This window comes from Gracilinanus agilis, chromosome 3 (genome assembly GCF_016433145.1).
Source record: "Gracilinanus agilis isolate LMUSP501 chromosome 3, AgileGrace, whole genome shotgun sequence".
NCBI classification, from domain to species: Eukaryota; Metazoa; Chordata; class Mammalia; order Didelphimorphia; family Didelphidae; genus Gracilinanus; species Gracilinanus agilis.
Window position 1 is genome coordinate 218,652,050 of NC_058132.1, and position 20,628 is coordinate 218,672,677.

The following is a 20,628-nucleotide window of genomic DNA, read 5'->3' on the forward strand; positions in this document are numbered from 1 at the left end:
GAAAATCAGACCTAAAAACAGAACGTCCTGGATTCAAACTTGACCTCAGACTCTTCTTACCTCTGTGACCCTGGACAAGTCACTTAAACTGCATAACATAGCCCAGTGATCGGCAACCTTTTGAGCTTGGTGTGTCAAAGTTCTCAAAAAACCGAGCATAACTCGGGTGGTGTGTCACTTTAAGAAAAAAAAATAACACAATTTCATGATATTTATAGTTTAAATAACAAAAATGTATAATTGTATTATATAACTGTATTTAATAAACCAAAATAGGTAAATTAATATAGGTAGAATTATCATCTATAGTGCAAAGAGTGTCTACACTACACTACAGCAAATGTTTCATCCTCGGCATGCAGCCCCATACTTCTCTGTATGCCGCTGTATGTGGCTGCTGTTGATTGTGTCAGATTAGCAATGATTAGTAATGGAGTCCAGCTAGAGGATGAAGCTGGCTGTCCTAACCAGGGGGAGGGGTAGGAGTGAGTAGAATTCTTCCTCCTTCCTTCCTCCCCCAAACCCCCACACCCCTGGGAGCAGTTGGACCAGAAGGCAATAACTGTTTAACCAAATCCCTTTTAGTTCAAGAAATGGAGGCTGTACAAGCTTGGTTAATTCAGGGTCTAGTTGGTAAATTGATAGGAAATAATCCCACTGAGGTTAACAACTCTCACTGTTTAAATTATTCCCTAAACTCTAGGATAGAATAGGTTCCGGGTTGTCTTCAAATACAGATGATCTGCTCTCAGGAAGAAGCTGCACCAGAGCTTATTTGAATGGAGCTTTTCTTTGGTAAAGTATATTGATGGTAAGTATATCCTAGTTAACTTCCCACAGGCCCAGTAGCTTAACAACCAAAGGGGTTTATTATTTTCAGGAAAACAGGGTGAGGGGAAATGGTTTTAGGAATGAAAGGGAGGTAAGGTATCGAAAATCTTCAATGAACTTGTTGGCTACACATCCGGGAATGTGTTTTGAACAACTTAACTTCTATCCCACTCACTAAGTAATCTTTCTCCTAATCTAATGTAACCAGGTTTAATATGGAAAGGTAATCTGGCTGGAAGATCTGTATAGAGATTATTTAAGATGCTGCAATTGAGATATTCTCCGAGTAGTAAACCAGTAAAGTAACACTCGGCCCTTAAGGTCAGAAAAGAGCTAACCAAAGAGTAATCTGACTCTTCCTCCCAGTCCTTGAACCTCCAAGGAGTTTGATCAAAGTGTCCTTGCAAGTAGGGTGACCTGGCCTTTTATACTCAGGTTTCTAACTGCCCCAATTGCCCCCTCTCCTGGAGTTCTGGGGGGCACTATGGAATTTTGTGAGGCAGTTTTGACCCCACTTAAGATCATGGATGCTACACTTCGTGTCATCGAAAATGGCTACACCTGTCATTGCTGACATGCATATCATAAATTTGCCATCTGCCTTAGAACCAATACACAGTATTGAATCTAAGCCAGAAGGTAAGGGTTAGAAACATAGGCAAAAAAAAATCTTAGGAAGTTTTGTTTTTGGACAATTATTAATTATTAGCATTGATATTTGTTAACAACAATAAATAATTTCATTAATGATATCATTAAATGAGTAATAACATTTGTCATGAGGAGAGTTAAGAATCAGGACAATTTTTTCCCTTTAATAGTAATTTGTAGATAAAAACGGAATAGAAAGGTTAGGTCAGACTTTCATTGGTCATAGATCACTAGCGTTCAAGAGTCTGTCAAGTACCTCAAATGTAAGCCTATAAAAATAAGCAAGATAGACAGTCTGAGAGACCAACTCAAAACTGGATGCTTTGAAAGCTTAAGAAAATTAGATTGAAGGTGACAGTGAGTGAAGGGTTTGGCTGGTTTTGTTAACCTAGGAAAAGTATTTTATCAAACTGTACTTCCTGATTTTGCATTTGGAGATCAGTAATTTATAGTACCAGAATGAGCCTGTGTTGGATGTCATATGTGCTTAGGAATAAACAAGCTATTGCTGGCAGTACCAATTAGGGAGCAGCAGATGCCCAGCACTCTGTGCAGTACCCACCATCCATGTTTTCCCAGACACCTGTGTTCTAAAGACATCATGGCTTTTGGTTATTGTTGTTGTTCTTTTGGCAGCATTCTTCTTTGAGGTATGTTGCATCACATATCCTGGATGCTTAAAAGTAGCTTGTCAAACAATCTGTTTAGAAAAATCTTGGGCCCAGTAGTGATGAACATCCCTGGATCAGTATTTTTCCACAGAGGAGAAAAAATGGGTCTAAAATGAAATATTTACCATTTGGTGATTTGATTTACTGTAACAGGATGTCTTTTTTTAAAAAATCTATTCAAGCAATAAAAGCCACAGAGGCAAGGATAAGCCTGAGAGAGGAAGGTAGGGTTAACTAAGGGAACACGGTCTTAGAAGAGAGAGGAAAGATGAGTTTAACAGCACAGATGGAAGTCTGCCTTGAAATGAAAGGGACATGGAATAAGGAGAGAATAAGACCACCTAAGGTCTGAGGGAAAGCATTCCATAACTTAGTTAGAAACAATGAAGGAGGCAAAAGAAGTTTAATCACACAATCATAAAATTTTAGAGCTAGAAGGGTTCATAGGAATCCCATCCTCCAAACTGCACAGAAGAAAACAGGGAATAACAAGGTTCTTAAGGCATGAAACTGAGAAGACTCAAGACAATATATGTCCAAGTTCCAAAATGTGGTACATCTAAGTATTATTAGAGTTCAGAGAAGGGAAAAATCAAGGTGAATGAAAGAAGACTTCATTGAAGATGTAGGACCCAAGTCTTTAAGAAATGTATAATCTGGGACAAAACCCGACTAGCTCACTGCTGTCCCAGAACTTGGTGCAGCTTCTTTCAAGATGTCTACAGTTCATGAAATTCTATGCAAGCTCAACTTGGAGGATGATCATTCCACACCTCCAAGTGCATATGGCTCCATCAAGGGTTATAACAACTTTGATGCTGAGAGGGATGCTTTAAAGTCCAGTGATTCCCAAAGTGGGCGCCACCACCCCCTGGTGGGTGCTGCAGCGATCCAGGGAAGCAATGATGGCCACAGGTGCATTTATCTTTCCTATTAATTGCTATTAAAATTTTTAAAAATTAATTTACAGGGGCGCTAAGTAATATTTTTTTCTCGAAAAGGGGTGGTAGGCAAAAAAAGTTTGGGAACCACTGCTTTAAACAATGAGGCAGCCACCAAGACAAAAGGAGTGGATGAAGTTACCATTGTCAACATTCTGACAAATCGCAGCAATGAACAGAGGCAGGACATTGCCTTCGCTGATCAGAGAAGGACCAAAAAGGAACTTGCATCAGCACTGAAATCTCCATTATCTGGCCACCTGGAAGCAGTGATTTTGGGCCTTTCGAAGACACCTCCTCAGTATGACGCTTTGGAGCTGAAAGCATCCATGAAGGGCCTGGGTACTGATGATAATTCTCTCATCGAGATCATCTGCTCACAGACAAACCAGGAACTCTATGAAATTATTAAAGTCTACAGAGAAATGTATAAGACAGAGGTGGAGAAGGACATTATTTCGAACACATCTGGTGACTTCCGCAAATTGATGGTTGCCCTGGCAAAGGACAAAAGGGCAGTGGATGGGTTCTGTGATGGGTTATGAGGTAATTGATCAAGATGCTTGGAACCTCTATGATGCAGGAGTGAAGAGGAAGGGAACTGATGCCCCTAAATGGATCAGCATTATGACTGAGAGGAGTGTGTGCCACCTACAGAAAATATTCAAAAGATACAAGAGCTACAGCCCTTATGTCATGTTGGAGACTATCAAGAAGGAGGTCAAAGGAGACCTCGAAAATGCCTTCCCCAACCTGGTTCAGTGCATTCAGAACAAGCTTCTGTATTTTGCTGACTGTCTTTATGATTCCATGAAGGGCAAAGGGACCCGTGACAAGGTCCTGATCAGGATCATTGTCTCCCGTAGTGAGCTGGACATGTTGAAAATTAGATCTGAATTCAAGAGGAAGTATGGAAAGTCTCTGTTATTATTTCATCCAGCAAGACACAAAAGGAGACTACAAGAAAATGCTTTTGGACCTGTGTGGAGGAGATGACGAAAAAACATGGAAGAATATGACCAAAGCAGTTGTGATACCCAGAAACATTGCTTTCTGCCTCTCCCCCTTGTAGAAAATCAACTTGTGGTAACTTGCAACTAATAGTAACTCATATTAGTCCCTACTAGGGTCATGCTATTTGCTTTCTTGTCCTTTTCTAGCCAAGTATGCATTGCTTTGCTTTCCTCAGGTTTCTCCTCGTCAAAGGAATAAAGATTCCAAGGGAATGGAAGTGAAATCTCTGATGTGAAACACTCGGCCTCTTATGTACTGTGTCATCAAAAGACAAATAAAACTGAATTTTTACTTAAAAAAAGGAATGTATAATCTAATTTAGATGGGAATAGACTTAGAATCATGTTTAGCTGCCCTTTGAAAGTACAATGAAAACATAATCTGTCATATACTTTCTCGGGGCTTAGGCAAGGTGAGGTCTCAGTTTCCTCATCTATACAATGAGATAATTGAATTCAATGACCCAGAGCTCTTTCAGTTCTAGATCTAATATTCTACGCTCTTTACTTGGTGATTCTTATAATAAATTTCCACTGGCCAGCAGCAATTAGGGCATCACATTATTCTTTATGCTCATTTGGATCTAGAAATACATATGCTCCAGTCAAATATCCCTAAAATGAAACTGGAATTCAAAGGAAGATGACTAAGAAAGGAAAATTTTGGAACATTTTCTTTTCTCCTTTTAAGAAACATCTACATCAACGTACTAGTCTTTATTTCCTCCATGATCTTTTCTCTATTGTAGTCATTGTCTGTCTTCTTTCACAAAATGATAAACATGGAAATATATATTGTATGATAATCTATATCATATTTCCTGCCTTCTTGGGAAGGGAGGAAGACTGGGAAGGGGAAAGAGAGAAAGTGAGAGAGAGCATGGATTGCAAAATGTCAGAAAGCAAATATTAAAAAAAATTGCATTGACATATAGTCTGGAAAAATAAAAATTTATTATTACAAAATTGTTTTTTCATGTAATTAATAAAAATAAAATTTAATAATTAAATGAAGCATCTACATCATATGCAAGGATCCTTTTGAATTTGAAAGTGAAACTTGGCAGCAAAGTAAGTGCCGTGTTTAATAAAAAAAACTAGAAACATAAAATAAAAAAAATAAAAAATCAACTCAGACTGCTAAGGGAGTTTCAGAAGCATGTATAGGGAGCAGCTTAATGATGGTGCTAAAAAGGAGAGCATTTTTTAAAAGTTCTGCGACTTTGCTCCAAAGAAAAAAAGACTTTGGAAAGTTAGGCCTGACACACATCTCTCCTTTGAGGAGAATGGAAACATGACTTGGGTCTTTAAGAGTGAAGTCATTTAAGTACAAATGCTTCATCATGCATCATTTGTTAGCTTAACTTGTAATTGCTTGTCATTAAACAAACTGCTATAAAAGTATTTAGATTATGAAACAAGACAGGCTTTTGAAATTCTGGAAGCAGAGTACACCAATAACAGGATTTACTATAAAGATAGAGTCAAAGATAAATGAGAAACTAATGACATTTCCCCCATGCTCATTATGTACCTTATCTAATTTCTTATACTTACTATACTGTATTCCAAATTAATGCAAAATTCTGCATTAATAAAACATAAATATGAAATGAATCTTCTTGTAATTTGAATAACTTTGACTTACTCTTCTATTCAGAAGTATTATGGTCTACTAAAAATGTTCTTGGATAAGACAGTGAAAAAGCACAGTTGAATTCAATGAGATCATGAATGTAAATCTGGAAGCAGCCTCAGAAGCCATCTAATCCAACCCTCTCATTTTTACAGATGAGGAAACGGAGTCTTGGAAAACTCAAATGACTTATTTATAGTCACATAGTAAGTGGCAGGACTTGATCCCAAGTCCTCGAACTTCCCATTCATTAGCCTTCCCAGCATCCACACTAATACAGCAGGCAAAGAACTAGTTTTGTAGTCAGGAAGAACAATTCAAATTCTTCCTCAGATTCATAATTTGTGTGAACATGTAACCTCAGCAAATCACTTAACCCTCTCAGTTCTCTTAGGCTTTAAATAGTGGAATAATTTTTGATCTTCAGTGGTAAAACAAATATCTTTACTGGAAGTTCCCCATAACAATGAAATCATAGGACTAATCCCAAAAGGAAACCAAAAAATTAAGGAACAGAATTCAGACACATGAGCATAGATACTTTTCTTCAGCATAATAGAGCAAGAGATAATTTCCTTGGCTGTAGAAGGCTGACTGGAGAGATAGGGTCAGGATAGGGCCTGTTATCTGGATTCCCTACGTGACCAATCCAGGCTGAGGCAGTCTTTGTGTTTGGTCCTGGTCACCTGAGCTCTGAAAAGCTCTGGTACCAGCAGGTTGATTAATCCAAAAACAATTTGACCCCTCCAGGGGGCTATTGGGAGTCATTTAGAGGAATAGAGTCTGTAATAGATATTTTATCTGGATTCCATTACAAAATCATTGGCAAGTAAAACTCTGTATGATTTTTTCTGCACTGCATGTCAGGTCGCAGACAGAATGGGCTATCTAAGGTAAAAATCTGATACTCCTCTTTTGACTCATTTTTAGATCCCTACCTTTTCTCAATATTCTTATTGGAAAGCTTTGAGTCCTTAGCAGACCAGCAGCTACCAAGTTAACCATTTTTCTCCTTGATAATTAAGAAGCCTGAACTCTAAAAAATATATTACTTAGATAATCAGGCTGGAGACAGACAAAGCTAGTCAAGACTTTATCCGACCAGGCACAGTACTATAATTCAAGAGGACAGGACTCAATTAGTAAAAATCTCTATGAAATATATTTTTGCTCCCAGAATTAACCCCCTACTAATTGATGGTTGGAATTTGGCCCTTGACCCTGTACCTATCTCTCTACTTTTTAGACTTTAATGGGTTTGTATATGATTTGTAACCCCTTCACAGCTGTGATTCTTTCTTTGTGTTCTTTGCTTGAAACCAGTATATAATAAACTCAAAACTACATGAAGTTGGAGCAGCTATGAGCTAAACAATTAGTCTGGCTGTTCTCAGTTTTCTGTTTCTGGTCTTTTCAATCTGATGCCACTAAATGCCACTCAGGACCCCCCAAAATATAGAGCTGGCTCTCTATACTTGGCCATTCACTAAACTATATATATTAGCCAATCCTCAGGTCAAGGGAACAAAGTGAAAAGCCAAGGTTCAATATAAAGAAATTACAGATAATGCTGGCAAAATATTACCACATTACTGAAATCTATGAAAAAAATAGAAATGAAAATTTATAGGATACTTCCATGCTTTAAATATTTCAGAAAAATTTTAAAGTGCCTACTAGGCATATGATACCATAAAATGGAAAACTTATATAGAGAAACCAGAGATGTTTTATTGTGTGGGAGAGTGGGGGAATGGGACTAAAAGTTTTGAAATCTTTTCCAAATAGCCCAAACCTGGCTTTGCATAGAACATAAGAACATAATGGGCACATGGTAAAAACAGTTTCCTCATCACAGCTTTATCTAATTCCTTTAACTAGATGTTCTCTGCTGTGATTCCATGTTTTTGCCACATACCAATAGCAATTAGTTCTTGCAGTTCTGGGAAAATGCTTTGCACTGAACCTTAATGCTAGACGTAGAAGACTTGCAGCATGTGTACCAAGAGAAGGGTGCTCGCCAGAAATCTGTTGCTTTTATTTGTTGTTGTTGAGTTATGTCTGGTGCTCTATGACTCTAGTTGGGGTTTTCTTGGCAAAGATACTGGTGTGGTTTGCCATTTCCTTTTCTGGCTCATTTCACAGATGAGGAAACTATAGCAAACAGGGGTAAGTGATATACCCAGGGTAACATAAACGGTAAGTCCGAGACTAGATTTGAACTCACAATGAGGAGTCTTCATGATTATACTCCTGGCACTCTATCCACTTTGCCACCTAGCTGCCCATTGCTTTTACTAGTAGAAGGAATTGACAGTGCAATTTGTTACATGAAATGAAATACTTAAGTTTGATATAGATAATCACAGATAAGTTCTGAAATTCCATTATATAGTTCAATTTCAATTCTGAACTGACAACATTTCATTGATTGACCGAATGAGCCACGCCATGTTTTAATACTGTGGTATTAACAAGGGCATCAACTTTAGCCATTTATCAGTTCTTTATGTACTCTCAAAAAAGGGAGGCCTGTTGTAGATGGAGAACTCCTGTTGTATAGGTCAAATGAAACTAATGTAATGATAGGTTGCCCACCTCATTCTCAGATACCTTCTGGATGATCTATGTATGGACATTCCTCATTCATTTATACTACCTGCTAGATGCCCAGAAGGTATTGGAGGTTCATCCTGAGATGTAATGCCTCTATCAAATTATGCTCAAGAGGCTGGGGGTGGCACTTTTAACCATAGTATACCCATCAGTAAAACTAGAGAGTTGGACTAGAAGACCTTTATGATCATTTCTGGTTCTAACACTCTGTAGTCCAATGATCTCTCTCTTCAGTCTCTCTTGTGTTTCCCAGGTTCCCAAATGTAGATGCCACAAAATTTTAACACATTCTCGGGAAGTTCTAGTTATTCCCCATCTCTTCCTGCTTTTCAGTAGACTTCTCTCCCACTTTCCCTTGGCTAGTATCAGTTTTTGTTTTATGAGGGAAAAAAATCAACTTTATAAATGATACAAAATGAAGAGAGCTAGTTAATACTGTACTTAGGATGACCTTTATATGATCCTGAAAGTTCTCCACAAGAAAGAATGTTGGGTTGAATCTTATATTATGAAATTTAATAGGCACTAATATAAAGCCCATTAGTTAACTACTTAGGATAAAAATACACTTTACAAGTATAAAATCAGTGAAGAAAAACTAGATAATAGTTCCTTAAAAAGATCTTTTTAAGGTTTTAGAGTACTACAAATTCTCTATGAGTCAGCACTGATATTTATTGTTCTTCAGGTATCCCAGTTGAATCTTACTCTTTGTGACCCCATTTTAATTTTCTTGGCAAAGATACTTAGAAAGATTTGCCATTTCCTTTTCCAAAACTCATATGGAAGTAAATAAATCAAACACATTCTTAGGCTTAATTAGAGAATATACAGTGGTATGTTGGTAAATATTTAACAAATATCTGAAAAACATGCCCATTACACAGTTTTAAGTTTATTCTGCATTACTAACATTTTCTCTAACTCTTTCTTAAATCTAGATAATCAACAAAACAATAAATCAAACCCTGATTTGTAGCACCAGCTGATTTCTGAGGTATAAATGTTCACACCCAAAATTTAAAAGTTTCTCTTGAGCAGGTATGAGCATACTCCAGCATATCATTGGTGCATGATGGTAATCAGGAGATGATAGGAATATTGGGTTCGGTCCTGGAACAACATTTTAGGAAGGATATTGGCAAATTGGAGAGCATTAAGAAATTAACTTGGATGATGAAGGGCTCTGAGATTATGCTGTATGATTATCAGTTGAAGGGGCATGAGATGTTTAGTCAAAGAAAAAATGTCCAGATGTGATAGCTTATTTGTTTTAAAAAAATTGAAAGGCTGCTATACAGAAAGGGGAATAAACATTTTTCTTGTTCACTGGTGGTCTAAGTAGGAGAAATAAAGTAGTGGTTGCAGAATAATAAATTTAAGCTTAGTGAAATAAAAGAAAAAACTTCCTGATAATTAGAAATATTCCAAAGTCTGATTGAGGATGTAAAGGCTTTTCCTTCACCAAGAAAATTACTTTCTCCAAGAAAAGGCTATATGATCACATTGGCTGTACTTTAGGGAGTGTTCTTGTTTTTTTCTGAGTTGGGTTAGATGGACTCAAGGTTTCTTTCATCTTCAGGTGATCCTTCTGTGATTCTCTGGTAGTTTCAGAAAGGAACATCACCCGTCAATGTACATGAATGAACCAATGAAATGTGTCCCTACCTCCATAGATGCAGAGGATAACATATAGCTAGAAGATCTTGAGAAATTAACTTTATTTCTTTGATCAAATAATTCTAAAGAGAAAACCCACACATATATGCAAAGTATTGGTTGGAAGTTTTAGAACTTTAAAAGCAACAAAGAACACACAATAGGTTGCATCAACTAATAGCTTAAAATGGCACTATGACTTTTGGACAACCAGTATATCTTGATACTTTAACTCTTCTCTATTGTACTCTTTATTGTATTCATTAATGATTGGTTAATTCACTGGATAAAAACCCTATCCCAATGTGCCTAAGATTTGGGTTTGAATTCCTTCTGAGTTAGAATGGTTTAGGTTGATCCCCTATCATATCTATTTCCATGAGAAGCTGGGTTAGTTATTTAATGTGGATCAGCTCATAGATTTCCTGGGAAAATTGTTCCAAACACATTGCAGGTTGACTTTGGATTGGTAACATTTTCTTTGTCTAGAAAAGACAATAGTACCACTGAAATTAAATTGGAGGAAAAAAAATCAGTCAAGTGTATGGAGTCAGGATAATAATGCTGTCTCATCTTGAGAGAGAGATGGTTAAAATGTTTTGCATGCCTGCTAATTATGAAATCACATTGTCAAATTGAGATATAACACCACAATGGAAACTAAGTGCTGGTTATTTTGAAAAAAAAAATTAAAGTTGAGTTTTCATTGCTAATGAGAAATAGAATAATCAATAGAATTAGAAAGATTTTTCAATGCCTATAAAGATTATGGAATTAAAGAATAATGGGAACAATTTTAATTTTAAAGTGATATTATATTTTATAACTTGTAGTTTAAATAGGGTAAAAGTAAAGCATCATTTTCATATTAACCTTTTCTAATGTTTATTGAATAATATGTCACAATACTTTTGTGCCTCAACAAATGTGTTGGTCTAGCAAACATCTCACAGACTAAAGGGTATAATTATATAATTAGGAATCTATTTACAATAATGGAAACTAAGGTGTTTTCTATTCACTATTCATACTTCATATGCGAATGAAGTTGCATCTCAAGTTCCCAAACTGCCAAATGTGTAATCAGTATTTATTTATGCCAACCTAATTGTGTAATACCATCTCAATATAAAATCTAGTTTATAAAGTCACTACATTTCAGAAGCTTTATTCATATAATCAATCCCCTGTATGACAACAGTAATAATCTTGTAATAAAACAATAAAAGTAAAATAAGCCAACTAGATGTGATTCCTTCAAAATTATATACTGTGGCTTCATTTATCTTCTCAGTCACATATTTTTTGGAGATGAAATATAAGTCATCTTTTTATCCAACAAACCAATTCAGTTCAGCCATAGTTAAATAGGCAGCTACTATCTCTTTTCTTATCCTTTCCTTAAAATGAGTATACTATATGAATCAAAATCTGTTTTAACTACTCATATGAATGGGTAAAAGATGTCAATATTCCCAGACCATCCATGTCTTTTTATCCTACAGACCTCTCATTCATATCTTCCCATAAATTCACCATAGAGGAGTCTACCCAAAGTATTAGGTATGTTCCTCAAGTTTCCTTGACATTTATTGGATATCATATCAACATTAGGGTTATCCATCAGTTGTCTATCACTCTCACTTATCAGACTGTCTTAATTATTCATGGAAACTCAAACCATGTTATCGTTACATTATATTAATTAAGCATGAAAATATGCTCAAGATTATACAAAATAATGTAAGATTATGCAGATATGCTAGAGAATATGTAAAAACACATAATAATACATATATAATTAAAGGTAGGAGGACCTCAGAGGTCATTTAGTTCATCCTTCTCATTTTACAAGTGAGGAAACTAAGACCCAAGGATGTTAAATGATTTTCTCAATGTCACAAGAAGTAAGAGAATTGCAATTTGAACCAGGCTTCTCTTATTCCATAGATCTTATTCTTTGAATTTTAATAATAGAAAGTTGCTAGGTTTCACTGGAAAAATGTAACAAAATCACATTAGATTAGAAATAGATATTTTACAAAATGCTGGGGATCCAAAGACAGAAATGAAGGGGTCAGCTGGGTAGCTCAGTGGATTGAGAACCAGGCCTAGAGACAGGAGGTCCTAGGTTCAAATCCGGCCTCAGACACTTCCCAGCTATGTGACCCTGGGCAAGTCACTTAACCCCCATTGCCTAGTTCTTACCACTCTTCTGCCTTGGAGCCAATGCTCCAAGACAGAAAGTAAGAGTTTTTTATTTAAAAAAAAAAAGACATAAATGAAAAGTAGTTTTTACCATTGGCTTCCACTTCTTATAAGGAATGGTGCTTTCAGACTGACCTCAGATGAGAGAACTGAGAAGGAGCCCCCATTGATGAAGCACAATTGCATAAGAATATTTGTGTAAAGTATTTGTTTTGTCTATTTAGGTTATTTATATGTATGTACACATGGGTCTGACACAAGGAAAAATTAATAAATATCTCTGGAATTTTGCCTAACCCTTTCTAAGGAAAACTGATTTCTGCTAGGAGGGGAGTAGGAGATAAGGAACATGAAGCCTACTGAGGATCCATGAAGAGCCCATTATGCTTCTTAGACTGGAGGTACTGAACTAGATCATATCTACCTGTCCTCTCCCTTAATATTGCCAATTTAGTGTAATTTGGAGGTTTAATCTACTTTTCCATGATTTTTTAAAAAACTCTTTCCTTCTGTCTTGGAATTGATACTAAGTATTGGTTCTGAGGCAGAAGAGCTAGGCAACTGGGGTCAAATGACTTGCCCAGGGTAACGTACATATGGAGTGTCAGGCCAATTTTGAACCCAGGACCTCCCATCTATAGGCCTAGTTCTCTCTCCACTCAGCAACTTAGCTGCCCTTTGAGCCATTTTTTTTCTGACCACTCTCTCTCATCAAGGAAGGGCTGTTACAAGCTATATCAGAATGTTGTCTCCTTTCTCATCAAATACCAGTTACACAAAGACCAAAACAAATAATTAATAGTGAACAAGCCCATCTCTTCAAGCCAAGAGCAAACAGAAATCAGAAAAACTATATAAATAAGAGTATTCCAGACAAAATTCAGACTATACCAGACAAATCAATTAACTCCTATTGGGAGTGAGAAATCTGAGTTCAACTGAAAGCCCTGTTCTTGCTCAAGGGGATATTCCCCAGTCATTTCTAGATTAAGCTGGAAATAGTTAAATGCCTGAAGTGCCAGCCACTTGAGAGGCCAGCTTCTTCCCGGCTCTTTTCTGCCTTCAGTGACCCCCCACCTCCTAAGAAGACTTTTCCTTTGGTAAGCACTGACCAACTCCATCCCTCACATAAACAATAAATCATTATTCTCTCTATTAATGGGAGATTTCAAATGCGTAGGCCTATAACCCAGATTATACTTGTCTGAATGCTCAGGTCCATGTGTAGGGAAGGAGAAGGATGGGATCAAATTCTTTGATATTTATATTCATGTTATATACTTAAATTCTTTGAAATTATTTCATCTATCTTTAATACTTATTCTGTCTCCTTATGCATTCAGCTTTAATCACTCTGGATTTAATATATCATTCCTTCTTTTGAAGTTTTTAGTTTGGGAAGTTATGGAAAAAGAAACTAATTTGCTGTCATTCCTCACTTTCCTTCCTCTATGTAGCTTCTAGATAATTTTATACAAGGAAATCTTTGTATATTCTTTGTGTATAATATTCTATGGCAATATATGTTATTTTATTACATAATTAATCTTTTCATTCTTTAGGTATTGGGCATATAAATTATTCTTATACTTTAGTTTTTACAAAGAGATAAGCTTTGGTTATTTTTTGTTCAGTCAGATCTTTTTTTTTTTCTTTTTAAGATATATTTGGGATAAAGTTCTTGTAACAAAATTTCTAGGTCTAACTGTCCAATCTGTTTTGTGACTATCATTGAATATTACTGTATTTTTAAACAAGGAGGTTGATTGTTCTAGTCTTTAATCCTACTAACAAAGTAATTAGAATGCCCGTTTTCTCATAGCTCTGACAATATTGGTGGCATCTAATGGTTTGCTGTTTTAGTCATTCAATGGGGTGAATAGTAATTTTTACTTTTATTTTAATGCATATAAACTCATAATATTTGGATGAGAGAATCATGGCCATATAAGGAATTCAGAAAATATAAATGACATCCTATCTCCATTAAGAATAAAGTACAACTTCGGGGGAGTATTTATGAATAGGAAATCTGATTGGGATGTCAAAGATTGAGTGCAATGATCTCTGAAAGTACTTTCTCACCCTATCATTAGCAATTTGCTAAGTCTATTGTATGATGTAACTCTGCCTTGACCTCTATTATTTCTGTTGCTGAACTTTAAGCTTTTGGAGAGTAGATATTGGGTTACAGATTTTTATGAACCTTCATTTACCTAGACTAAAACAAAGCTTGTTGACATAGTAGCAATTAAAAAAATTATTCATTGTTTTAAAAATTAAAGGACTTCTATGTCAATGAAAGAAGGAGGGGAAGGGGCCACTCTATTAATGAGGTTAACAAGAATGACCACTAAAACATAATTGATATTAGCTTTGTTCAGGGAATCCTTCTAAAATTCACTTAAGCTACATTATTATTAGGTGATATAGTATTCAAGAGATGACTAAAGTGAGATGTCAAACCATGTTATATGGAAAATTGTTATAAGAAAATGTGGTAGTGTGGGGAATTTTTTCGCCTTGGAGAAGAGCCTACATGAAGTCCAGTAGTGACCTTCAAGTATTTTAAAATTTGTCTTTTGGGAAAATATTTCAAATATTTTAGCTTAGTTTTGTTTTCTAATACAAGGGTCAAACTAAAATTAATATGTGGAAATTACAGAGTGGTGGATTTCAACTGAGGGAAAACTTTCTAATCATTAGGGCCATCTGCAAATATAATGGAATGCTTTATGTGGTGTTAAACTAAATGTAAAAACGTAGATTATTGAAGACTGGATGACCAAGTTACTAGGGTAACTTGGAAGGGTTTTCTGTGTTAAGAAAAAATTTGAAGCAGATGACCTAAAAACAGTCTCCCAATTTTGAGATCTAGTACTTCATTCCCTAATCAAATACAATACATTACTTTAGTCATTGAAAGCCTTTCATAACCTCATTCCCTCCTACCTTCATAGTCTTATATTTTACTCCACACAACCTACTCTCCAAACCAGTGACACTGGTTTTCTTGCTGTTAAAGGCAGACAATCCATTTCTTGACTCCGGACATTTTCTCTGCCTGACTCCCATGCCTGGAATGCTCTCCACTCTCATTTCTGCCTACTGATTCCTCTAATTTCCTTTAAATCTCAATTAAAACCTCATATTCTATAGGAAGCCTTTCTCAACTCTTCTTAATTCTAGTACCTTCCCCTTCTTTATTATTTTCTATTTATCTTGTATATAGTTTGTTCCCTCCTATTAGATTATAAGCTTCTTGAATGCAGGGACTATGTTTTGCCTCTTTATGTAAACCCAGGCCTTAGCACAGTGCCTGGCACATAGTTGTTGCTTAATCAATGTTTACTGACTGTCTGACTAATTTAAATAAATGCCCATTTTACCAATGTAAATCCTCATGTTACCTGCTGAATAGGGAATCTTTTTCTGTAAATTATTCCATGCTAAATTTTCTTTCCTTTTCAAGGCACTGAGCTATTCATTACTAAGGTTTTCAAATATTGTTTAAAAAGAGCCAGTGTTGTATGAATGATTTTCTTGTTTATTTGTTTGGTTGAGTTCCTATCTAATCAATCAAAATCCTACATTTTACTGTTGGCTAAAGTATCATAAACAAAGACAGCATTTGTCTTGCATGCATAATACATAGAATGAACCAATTCCACATGCATATGGTAGACTTTGCATCATACCCACATGAAGAAATTATGGACACTGCAATGCTGAGGAATTCATTTTGCATGATTTTCGGGTGAAATTTGTGTGGAGTGAACATTTTATTACTTTTCGTGCACATGTTGTTGGGATTTATTTACATATTTCTAGGACTAGCAAGTGTGATATACCCTACTTTGACTACAAAAGTGTGTACCTGGCAATTTCATTTGAATTATGTGGTTACTAGCTTAATGAGTAAAAAAGAGTTAAAATATCACTCTGTAATTATCTATCCTACAGGGAAGAATTTAGCTGCTGAATAGAGACTCAGAACATTTTTTTCTTTTTAAATATTTTATTTTAACTTTAATCACTTTTACTTTTTACTTTCCCACCTTGCATATAGTGGTGAGCTAGTAAATGTTTAATAATTGGCTCTCCAAATTAAAAAACAATATATATATATATATATATATATATATATATATATACTCAAGACACACCTTTAAGGTTAATCTGTACTATCTTAAATTTCTCTTATCATTTTCTTAAGTCCATACAATCAACAAAATAACAAATCAAGCCTGATTTGGAAGACTGCTGTTTCTAAGGTGTGGATGATGGGCAAAACATTTTACATTTGGAGAGTTAGTTCAAGTGGCCCCAGCACAACCCCACACCCATCCATGGAATACTCCATTGGAAAACACAGGCATAATCAAACATAGCAAATCAACACATTGCCTCTGTCTGAAAATATATGCCTCAGTCTACAACTACAAAGCATTATCTTTTTGCAGAGCTGAAAGAGCCACATGTTTGCTGTTGTTACTATTAGATACTGCATTGCACAGGGTCCTGTAGTTTTTCAATATCATTTTCCTTTTTCTGTGGGAAACTCACAAAGAGCAGATCCTTATAGGCACAAATTAACATGATCAGTGTTTTGTTGCATTTCTATTTTTCTTTTCAGCATTTCCCAAATACATTGTAATTTGGTTCATGAGATACTACAGAGTTTTCCCTCCTGATTTGGGAGTTTACTCTTTTTACATTATTCTAGGTGACTATGTCAATTGTTTGCTTGATTCTGTTTTCTTTGTCTTGTATAACTTCATTCAAATGTTCCCAACTTTCTCAGTATTTTTTAGACTCCACATTTGTCTTTGTACAAAAATTTGTTACATTGTTAAGCTTTTCTATTGGTACTGAATTTCCTTCCAGTTCTTTGCTATTATAAAAAATACTGTTGTCAAGATTTTTTTTGTATATTTGTGGTATTTCTTCTGCCTTAAGAATGTACATTTCTTAAAGGGAGGGCTATTTCATCTGTCTCTATATGGCCATGGCTAAAGCACAGTGCCTTGAATGGAGTGAATATGCACTTCATAAATGTTTGTTGGAAGAAATTTATTGAACTGAGTTAGGAATTTATCATAACAACTTTTAGAGCTTTCTGGGTGACCAGAAGTGCAGCTGGGAAAAAGTAAGGTTCATTTTCCTGAGAATCCAATATGAGGATAGTAATTTCTTCCTAATTATTGGAATGCACTAGCTTATTATGATGTGTGGAGGTGCTTCTCTCTTCAGAGTCCTGGGGCAAGCCTAAGGACAGTTTTAGGCAAGGATAAGTCAGTAATACTCGGGGAACATAGTGGGTAGCCTTGAATAGCTGTCTTTCTGATTCCTTTCATAGAAAGTTTCATGAGATAATGGCACCTAGGTTAGGGACTATGGTATGGATGAGTTGATTTTTTATTTAAGTGTTCTGAGGAAAAGAGCATTGTTAATAAGTGAATACTCCATTTTCTTTTTCAAAGATGAAAAATCAAACTGTCAACTAATCATCCTAGATCAGTGAGTTGCTAATAATAAGTAATGAACCAGTACAGTTTCCCTCACTGAATAATGATCTAATTTTTTTTTAAAGAAGGGATTTCGTGTTAGTTGAAAAAAATAGTCTTGGGCCTAATTTTACCTTCCCTTATGGCATCATTTGGATTTGATTGTTTGGCTGTATCTACTATACTGTGGGAGAACTGGGAACACTGAAAGGGATTTTTAGACTGCGAAGAATAAATGAGATACCTTTATCACCTTCAACAGGAAATTAAATTGGACTCACACTAATGATCATATCTTTTCTACGAAAAGTATAAACTCATACCTAATTATAGTATACCACTTAGAAATATGGTTGATTAAAACAATGAGAACTATACATTTGAGTAGAGAGAATCAGTAGAGAAATACACAAGACATATAATGAAAGATCTAGGTTCTCTTTGGTGACATTAAAATTTAACCCAGTTTTCTCCTATTCTAATTCACAAATTTATCATAATATCTGGAATTTATATTATTTACTACGGTATTCAAAATACCTTATGAATATTATCTTATTTGATCTTTTAAAAAAAAGCCCTTCAAATAAGGTGATATTGGCATTATTAAACTCATTTTAGAGATAAGGGATTGAGGCCTAGTTAAGTGATTTGTTTATGGTTATTCAGTCGGTTAAGAGTTAATGATACCAGTCCTCTCTTGATTCTACATTTAAGTTCTGCCTTTTTTTTCTTGATGTAACTGTAGGACATTATTCTCTTGATTTTCTTTCTGTCCAAGAGGATGGATGAACACACCTAAAAAATATGTTTAGCTAGTGGGATATGGAAAGAGAGTAAAGAAGGATGGTTATAAAAAGGTTGTGTTGAATTAATGAATATTTACATCCAGGGCCAGAAAATGAGGCATTGACTCCAGTAATATTCTAGCCATGATATGTGTAGATGGATGAATCAAACTTTTGACTAAACTGTTTGAATTAGTAGGTCAGGGCAAATATTCCCACACTCCTCCCCATAAACTAACAGACACCTATTCTTTGAAGGAAAGTAAGGATTCTAGGACATCAAGGTAAGGGGAGTACATTGAAGTCAAAGAGTTGTGAAGCAATGGACAGTGACTAGCAAGGCATAGAAATGGGAAAAGGAAAATAGAATTCAAGGATTAGCAAGTAGGTACATTTGTCTGATTAACAACATTAAAGAGAAAAACATGAAGTAAATATGACAATATCCTGGCACCTGAGAATGGAAAAGTTTTAAATGTTACAATTGGGGCTTTGTATTCTATCTCGAATTCAACAGACTCATTCCACATTTTTTGAGAATGGATGTGACCTGAGTATTAGGAACATTCTTTTTGCTATTTGTGTTGAGGTTGGACTGGAGAGAGCAGAAAATGGAAGTAGGGCAACTACTAAATCATTACAATAGTTTACATTAATGATGATGAACCCCTGAATTATAGTAGTGGCCAAGGGAGCAGTGAGAAGGGAATTGTTATTAAAGAGGGTCAAGAGGAAAAATAGACAAGGCTAAGAAACTTTCTAATGCCAAATCCTAAGGTAAAATAAAAATGGATACATGTTTAAGAAATAAAGAATATCACAAATAAATCAGGGGAACACAAAATAGTTTACCTATAAAACCTACCGATAAAGGAAGAATCTAAGTCAAAACAAGATACAGAGAACATTATAAGATATATAAGACAGATACCTTTGGCTACATTAAATTAAAAAGCTTTTGCAGAAATAAAATCAATGCAACTGAGATTAAAAGTCAGACAACTGGGAAAAATATTTTTAGCAAGTATCTCTGACAAAGATCTCACTTCTAAAATATATAGAGAATTAGGTCAAATTTATAAAACTACAAATTGACATTTTGGTCAATTAACATAGTCAAAGGCTATGAATATGCAATTCTCTGTTGAAGAAATTAAAACTATTTTTAGTTACATGAAAAATGTTCTAAATCACAATTAATTAGAGAAATACAAATTTAAAAAACAACTCTGAAGTACCATCTCACACATATCAGATTGACCAACATGAGAAAAAAGGAAAATGATAAATATTGGAAGAGAGATGGGAAAATTTGAACACTAATATACACTTTGGGGGAGCTTGGAACTGATACAACTATTCTGGAGAGCAATATGGAATCATGTCCAAAGGCAATCAAACTGTGCATACCCTTTGACCCAGCAATACTGCTATTGGGGCTTTTCTATATCCCAAAGAGATTTAAGATGGGGGAAAGGATGCACCTGTACAAATGCATTTATAGCACTAACTCTTTTTGTGGTGACAAAGACATGATAAAAAATGGAAATATATATTATATGACTCTTCTTGGGGAGGGGAGAAGGGAAGAGGGAGGAAGAGAGCACAAATTATAAAATGTCAGAAAATGAATATTAAAATTTTTTTAAAAAATATATTGACATATTATCTGGAAATAAAAACAAAGGAAAGATTAAGAAACTTGTCCTGGAGGAAGAGAGAGCAGACTAGGATAATTTTGAGGTTTTAGACTTAAATATGGGTTTTGGTTGAGAAGAGGTTTTAGAATATTCATTTTGTAGATTACGTAGTGAATTTTGGATGCCAAGAGGAATCTACAGGTGGGCAGCTGCTGATACAGGAAAAGAGTTCAAAAGAGAGGTGAAGGTTTAACCTATAGACATGGAGGAAGGCTTATCTGCATAGAGATGACTCTTGAGGAAGTAGGTGGTCCTATGTCTAGGTTTCTGGACTTTGATTCAGGAAGACCTAAGTTCAAATCTATCCTCATTCATCTACTAGCTGTCTTGTTTCCTCATCTGCAAAATAGTAACAATCACACCTACTTCTCAGGGTTGTCATGAGGATCAAATTAGATGTTTGTAAA

At 35.3% G+C, this 20,628-nt stretch overlaps 1 pseudogene; it reads left to right on the top strand.

Annotated features, from left to right (window-relative positions):
• The first annotated feature begins 2,828 nt into the window (after positions 1 to 2,828).
• LOC123241414 lies at positions 2,829 to 4,166 on the top strand (annotated as a pseudogene).
• Positions 4,167 to 20,628: the final 16,462 nt, after the last annotated feature.